Genomic DNA, 8,183 nt, shown 5'->3' on the forward strand with positions numbered 1-8,183 from the left:
TGTGTGTGTGTATATATATATATATTTTTATATATATATGTGTATATATATATATTTTTTTTACCATAGAAATATACATACTAATATATTAATGAAACTGATTTTTACTAACATTCCTGGGTTTATACATTTTAGTTTCATTGTGCTGAATGCAATAAGAGTTATAGGTTAAGTTCCAGATCATAATAATATAGAGTTTTTAAGTGGAAACAAACTAAGAGAACACTACTAGTCCTCTGTGATTTTCGTCAATATCAGTGTATTCTTTATAGAGTTATACTGTTGCTAACAAATATTGATTTTGTTTGGTATTCAGAGACAGATGAAGCTGAAAGGCTCAAATAATAGCAACGTTTGGTCCATATCTTGTTTTTCCAAAATCACTGAGGTGTTTTTCTTTTTCCTTCTAGGACTACTTTCAAATTTGGAGTGCAAACTAAGGCAGCTAATGTTGCTTCAATCACAGTTGAGTACATATCTTAATACTCCTGCTATTCATCTGGAGCTCGCTAATAAGTATGGGTGTATTGAGAATGGGTCTGCCTGATGTGTTTTCGCTATAAAAATAATATATCAATACATTTATTTTAATATATTGTGGCATAACCAGAATATTGACAGCTAACTAATGCACAGGGTTCAACTCAATTCAGAAAAAAAGAAGACAATTATTTCTCAATACTTGATGCTCAACCTAAAATTAAAGCTCACAATGTCCATGCCACTTGACTTAGAATGAGCTAAAACAATCAATTCCTGTACTGAGTTCCTATTGACTTTTCATCAAGATTTCCACTTTGTACTGTCTTCTCCTCATGGTTGTCTGGCCAGCAGATTCCACAGGTCAGAGAATCATTCAGGAAGCTTTAATTAGCTTTCTCAAGCTAATGAGTTCCCAGGCATCATACAAATTGTTCTGTCAAAGCATGACTTTGAGCCAGTTCTTACCAGCCTTGATTGTTTGGATGTGAACTCAACAGAATAAAGGACTTTTAATCATGTTCAAATTCATTACCCTCCAAATGAGTAATATTTCATTTGACTCGTCATCTCAGTCATTCTGTGACTTCTGCCTTGTTAATGTTGCTTCTCAGTCCATGACAGATATCAGCAGCCAGTTGAGTGAGACTTCCATCATCATTACACCACATAGATTCATGGACGAAATGGATCCACAGCCGGATCCATCTTCCATTCTGAAGGGGAAACTGTACCAGGAAGATGAGGCTGATGAACTGATAGCAGAAAAAATGATGTGACATAGAGGAAAGGGAAAAAAAAAAAGTTATTTCAGACTTGGAGTAAATTCCAGCATTGACTGCTTCCACAAAGACAGCTGACTTGTCTGGAAGCACAGACAAAAATATGAGCTTAGGTTTAAACATGAAACATGGTCAAATATCCCCATTCTATTTCCCCCCAGATCCAGTTCAACTTGACCAAAGTGAGGGAAATGTACAGACAGAATGGATAACGTGTCAGACCTAAAGTATCTTTTCAGGACTGGTTTCCATGGAATAGGATTGCAGTCATGTGAGCAGTAAATGAAAAGGAGATTTGTGGCTGTGCGTAGGAAAAGGGTGCAACAAGGCGGCAATGGCAGCTGCTTTACACTTTGTTACATTCACAAAGAAGGTATTAGGGCTTGACCCACTTCAAGCAGGAACATCATGTTGGTGGTCTCTGATACTAACATAATGGTCCTGATCATCCTTGTCAAATGTATTCTCAAATTCTTTGTAATCCTATTCAAATGTGAAATGTCCCCTCAAGAATGCTACATAGCTCCTAATCTCATGATTGTCCACGTTGTGCTACATCACAGTAATAACACAAAGTGTCACAGAGTGAAAAGGTTTGCACATTATTTACTTCTCTCCTTCTTTTTCTCACTACTTTCCCCATATTTTATTCTCTCACCAGCTCCTGATGTGGAACTGATAGAGATTGGAACACAGCCACTCGCTGTCATGTAGCAGCTAATGGAATCAACATGGTTGACAAATAAACCCACAAAAAATAAGTTGTCAGAGAGCCGTGGGCCCTTTTTATTTATTTTTTTAAGAAAGATGAACTATCAGCAACAAGGTCAACCAAAGTGCTGTGCAACAATACAAAAAGTAAAGTATATAAAGACAATGAATGTTTGGGCAACAACAATAAAACCACAGCCAAAATGTTGTTGGTCATTATCACTCATTCCATTCACCTAGCTTGCCTATGGTAGGCATGAGAATGATAAAAGGTGAAATGGGTAGTCTAAGTTTATCCTGGTAGACACAGAAATGGTCTGGTGAGTGTATGAGGTATTAAGGTGTGTGCTGAACAGCGATGGTACTTTTACTCAGTTTATTCTGGGATGCAATCTTCTTGTGGGTGAGTTCACATTAACATGGCACTGTGCCAACTCTCTTTGAGTTGGTGGAGTTATTAAAATGCAAGAGCAGTGTCTTTTTTAGAACAAGATTGCACAATGATGTCCAACTCAGGTGGAAAAAAATTAATGTTTCTTGCATGAGTTGATATCATCTACATGTTTGTATGGTGAGCATGTTAATAAAACATATTGGCCAGAACTATGTTTATATTGGTTTAATCCAAGGACAATGGATTAATTTTGTTTAATTATTTGAGTATTTTATGTCTTTTCCGCTGCTTCCTTCTGCAGAGATTGTCCCAGCAAACTCACACTGGTGATTTGGCAATTATTGCACATGTCCTTCCTGATACAGCCTGGGCTCAAACCCGCAACCTTAGGATTACAAGAATGTAGTGCTGGCCACCCTGCTATAACAATCCCGATGGCTGTGGTTTTAAGAAACTTTATTTTATTTTGTCATTTTTCCTAAGAAAACATCCTGAAAAGCAACTTTGTGACCAAGGTGTTCCAGAAATTGTATTTGTTCTCTTGATGTTTTTTTGCTTTTTTTTCCTCAAGTGTTACAATAAATTAATAAATAAAAACTTTATTGTCATTCAAATCGTGCAGTGCACCATGCAAAATTAAATGAAATTGTGTTTCATTTCAGCACAACAGTGTATGAGTGCATAATTCACATTAATTTGATTGACTTTGGTGTTTAGGAATTTCTGTGTGTGTGTGTGTGTTTGTGTGTGTTTGCTATTGTGGTCACTTCATTAGTGACTTGAGTTCAGCAGTCTAATAGCTCGTGGGATGAAACTGTTGCAGAACTTGGCGTTTCTGGTCTTCGGGCCGCGGTGCCTCCTGCCAGAGGTCAACAGAGTAAACAGTTCATATTGTGGGTGTGAGTTGTCTTTTGATTTTATTTGCTCTGTTCAGACAGCGTCTGGACAAATGTCCTGGATGGATGGGAGGAGTGTATTGATGATCTCCTCTGTTGTTTTCACCACCCTCCTCAGATCCTTCCTTGGAGATGCAGCTGGTCATGATGCTCTCAGTGGTTCCTATGTAGAATGTGGTGAGGACATGAGGTGGGAGGTGTGCTCTCTTCAGCCTAGGGAGGAAGTGCAGACACTGCTGGGCTTTCTTCACTAGCGACCCAGTGTTTCTTTGTCCAAGATAGCTGATTGGTTATGTTCACCCCCAGGGACCTGATGCTCTCCACCCCCGCCACCTCTGTGTTGTTTATGAGCAGGGACATGTGATGCTGTTCTGTTTTACTGAAGTCTATAAAGAGCTTGATTGCTTTGTTGACATTCAGAACCAAGTTATTTTCCCCACACCAGTTCACAAGGTGTGCCACCTTTTCAAAATATGACTGATTCTCAGTGTTACTGATCATTCATTCAACCTTTATTTAGACAGGTAAACCCCATTGAGCCTCGAGAACTCATTTACAAGAGAGACCTGAATCAGGTCCATGACCGTGGTATTGTCCACATATTTGACGATGTGGTTGGTCTAAGACCTGGCAACTTAGTCGTAGGTCATCAGGGTAAAGAGAAACAGACTCAGAACACAGCCCTGGGGAGCACGTGTTCAGACTGATAACAGAGGAGGTGTCCCTCCTCACTCATACTGACTGTGGTCTGTCAGAGAGGAAGTCAAGGATCCAGGTCCTGAAGGTGGTGTTGAAGCCTTGTGTAGCCAGATTGCTGACCAGGTGCTGTGGGATGATAATGCTGAGCTGAAGTCCACAAACAGAATATGTACATTTTGATGTGTACATATTCATAAACAGCAACCTCTTTCACCTTTATCTTCATCCTTCAGTTAAGTACATTTACTCATTCTCATAAATTTTGCTTTATTCAGGCATTGCTAACATGGGCACAAAGGCACAAACTCATCCCCCGTGTGAATCCCTAAACTCATAGAGTTCCATAAAACAGATAAGGAAAGTTGCCTTTGACTTCTTTAATGCCGTAAGACCTTCATTTTTTGGAAAAAATCAAACAAACAAACATAAAATAAATAAATAAACTTTTGGTAAGTTGATATATGCACATTCACTGCATTCCTCAGCTTTCTTCTCACTGCAATCCTGCTCCACCAGGAGCCACTATAGTCCCATCCATGTTACAGAAAGAGCTTTGCAGATGGAAGAAAAAGTATGTTGGAGGGGGGAAGGGGGGGGGGGGCACTTGCAGGGAGGTAAAAAGAGCTCACTGTATTAGATCAGCCACCCCACTGGTTTTGTATACCGACAGCTGTGCTCTATAACCCACTTGACAAGATTAAAAGTCCAAACATAAACAAATAGACGATCTGCATCTCAGCTTGCAAAGCCTCAGTCATCGAGTACCATTCCCCCCACCAGCCTGTCCTATTCAGCACCTTGTGAGCTGCAGATGAGACAAGAAAAGAGTGTTGGGGAGCATAATTTAGGGCTTCTTATAAGATCACAAAATGTGACCTACTTTAGTGCCGTGCTGCCTGAAAGAAGCGCGATTCTAATAACATTTCAGACAATGCCTCTTCATAAATCTTGAATAGCGTTCTGGGTGTGCAGGGAGATGCAATGCTTAACCTCTGTGTGCTTGGCTTGTGGGTGCTGGTGCATGGCTGTGTCATTGTTTGCTGACAGAAAGAGCAAAAGAAAATGAGTCAGAGAGGAATGACTGATGACAGATCCACAATGTTCAGCAGTACATCTCTCACTACACTGCCATACCCCACTCCTTCTGCAAGCTAAGGCATCCATCCGTCCTTTTCCTCACCGGTCCTTTGTGTTGTTTGTTTAGTTTTGTTTGTTCTGACATGTTAATGGGACAGCTGATGGACTGGCAGTCTGATGCTGCTAGAGGGGCAGGACTGTCGGGTTTATTTTATTCTGACATGAAGCAGGAAGGTCAGAACACACATAGCTCACCTGCACTTTTTTCTACCAGCCTCCCTCCCTCTGTCTTGCTTTCTACTCTCTCTCATTCTTTCTGTTTGAATTCCTCCTTTGTCTCGTTTCCTTCCATTCCCTACATTGTGTTTTGGCACATCCGTCTCAGCTCATTTCCTTTCTCATGTTTCGAGCTCTTCTGAGACATTTCCCCAATGATTGACTGATAGCTGCAAGGGAAATTGGGACAACAAATGAGATCAACTACAATGCAATGGTGAATGTAATACATTCCTAAAAAAACATTCAGAAAATCTCAAATAACACCTCCTGCAAGCCAAATCAGAGTAAAGGCAAAAATTAAGCTGTAAACTTGACTTATCTCCAAAGTCTTCAGACAGCCTGAGGATAACTTACTTGAACAGCAGGAAAAAGACCCAAGACCTAGTGAGTTTCTGGAGTTTAAATCATTGCGCTGCAAAGGGATGTGAAAATACATCTTATAATTGTAGCTCTTTTCTACTGTGGCCAAAACATCACAACAGCTAATGAAATCACATGCAGAAACCGTAGACACAAGCAAATTTAATAAAAGATAAATAAATATTTAAAAAAATTAATTGGACATTGTTGCCAATTATCAAATGCATTGTAAATACAAAAAGAAAAACTGCATTTAAAGCTTCCTGAGAAAACAAAATACAGATACATGAAACCAGAATGTTGCTAGTTTACAAACTTTATAATTTTTCACTGTAATTGGTTAATGTTTACTACTTTGTAAATTCTTGAGGTTGATAACAGCATTGAAAAATACGTTCCAATTATGAGTTGTTTTTTTGTTGTTGTTAACTCTATACAATAAGGTACACAAAATTTGCTTAACTAACTAATGGATAGTTAACCAGTACTTACTGGGGAAAACACAGACAAGTTTTATTAGAGGACTACTGGTTAGTTACCTTGTAAATGAAGAGGAACTAATCAAGAACTAATCGGTAGTTACCAAGGAAACCAAAGAGGAACGAATCAGGAGCTAATGGGTAGTTAACCAGTACTTACTGGGGAACACACAGCTAAGCCTTATTTTATTTCTTACTTTATCAATAAGGCTTGGCTGTGTGTGTTCCCCAGTAAGTACTGTTAACTACCCATTAGCTCCTGATTTGTTTATCTTTGGTCTCCTTGGTAACTACCCATTAGTTCTTGAATAGTTCATCTTAATTTACAAGGTAACTAACCAGTAGCCCCTAACACGGTCTGGCTGTGTGTTCCCCAGAAAATACTGGTTAACTACCCATTAGCTCATGATTTGTTCCTGATTCGTTTCTGAGACATTCCCTAGTAGTTACTCAAATTTCGTGTACCTTATTGTAAAGTGTCAACCTTTTTTTTTTTTTTTTGTATTTTTTTATCCCACCTACCAATCCAAGCCAGTGGTGACACCAGCTATGCAAGGTTTGAAGACAGTGGCATTGGCAATAAAATGACAGGAGAAAAAACTGGAAGTGGCAAAGATAAAGACATTGAGGTATTCCTTGGGAGTGACAAGGATGTATATGATTAGGAATGAGATCATCAGCTGCACAGTGCAGGTTGAAGGACTATGAGATAAAGTTAGAGATTCATGACTGAGATGGTGTGAACATATCTCAGACCAATCATTGCATTATTTATCAACGTGATCCATAGAAGACTGTGTGTTTGCACCACAGGAAGTGCTGGGAATCGTTTTTTTTTTTTTTTTGTACTCTGCCATTTTAAATGATAATATCTAATCTTTGTTACTTGTTGATGTTATGAGTCTGTTTGTGTCAGCCTAATGATGCTAAACAAAAATATGAATGCAACACTTTTGTTTTTGCTCCCATTTTTCATGAGCTGAACTCAAATATCTAATACTTTTTTAATGAACACAATAGGCCTTTTTCTCTCAAATATTGTTCACATATGTGTGTAAATCTATGCTAGTGAGCACTTCTTTGCCAAGAAAATTCAGCCACCTCATAGGTGTGGCATATCAATATGCTGATTAGACAGCTTGATTATTGCACAGGTGTACCTTAGGCTGACAACAACAAAATGCCACTCTAAAATGTGCACTTTCATCACACATAACATTGAAACAGATGTTGCAAGTTTTGAGGGGGTGTCCAATTGCCATTCTGACTTCAGGAATGTCTACGAGAGGTATCGTACATGAATTAAATGTTCATTTCTCTAGCTGTTTTCAAAGGTATTTTAGAGTATTTGACAACACATCTAACCAGCCTTGCAACAGCAGACCACATGTAACCACACCAACCCAGGACTTCCACATTCTGAATATTCACCTCCAAGATTGTCTTAGAATAGCCACCCAGACAGATGCTGCAACAACTGGTTTGCATAACCAAATCATTTCTGCACAAACTGTCAGAAACTATCCCTGAGAAGTGCATCCGCATGGTTGTCATCCCCATTGGGGTCTCCACCTGTTTACATTTTGTTAATTTAACCTACTTGAATGGGCAAATGCTTACATTTGATGGCATATGGAGCAGCTACAACCAGGCCCAGGAGCAGCTACAACCAGGCCCAGGAGCAGCTACAACCAGTCCCAGGAGCAGCTACAACCAGGCCCAGGAGCAGCTACAACCAGGCCCAGGAGCAGCTATCATGACTCTTCCACTGTAGCTGCTGGCTACCATCAGAGGGCTGTTGTGACCAGGGATCGGGCGCCGGCTTTTCTCGGCTGTGTAAAAATCTACAGGTCGTGAGTAAACTTAATAATGTCTAATAAATCCAGACGTGGAAAGAAAGAACATTTGGATGAACAAGGTGTTGAGGAAATGGAGGACATTAAAAAGTCTTTGGACTTTATGAGTATGGAATTGACTAAACTGACTTCAAAACAAGAACTATTACTTGGTTTGTTTGAAGAAGTAA

This window comes from Nematolebias whitei, chromosome 19 (genome assembly GCF_014905685.2).
Source record: "Nematolebias whitei isolate Nwh7 chromosome 19, NemWhi1, whole genome shotgun sequence".
In the NCBI taxonomy this organism is placed as follows: Eukaryota; Metazoa; Chordata; class Actinopteri; order Cyprinodontiformes; family Rivulidae; genus Nematolebias; species Nematolebias whitei.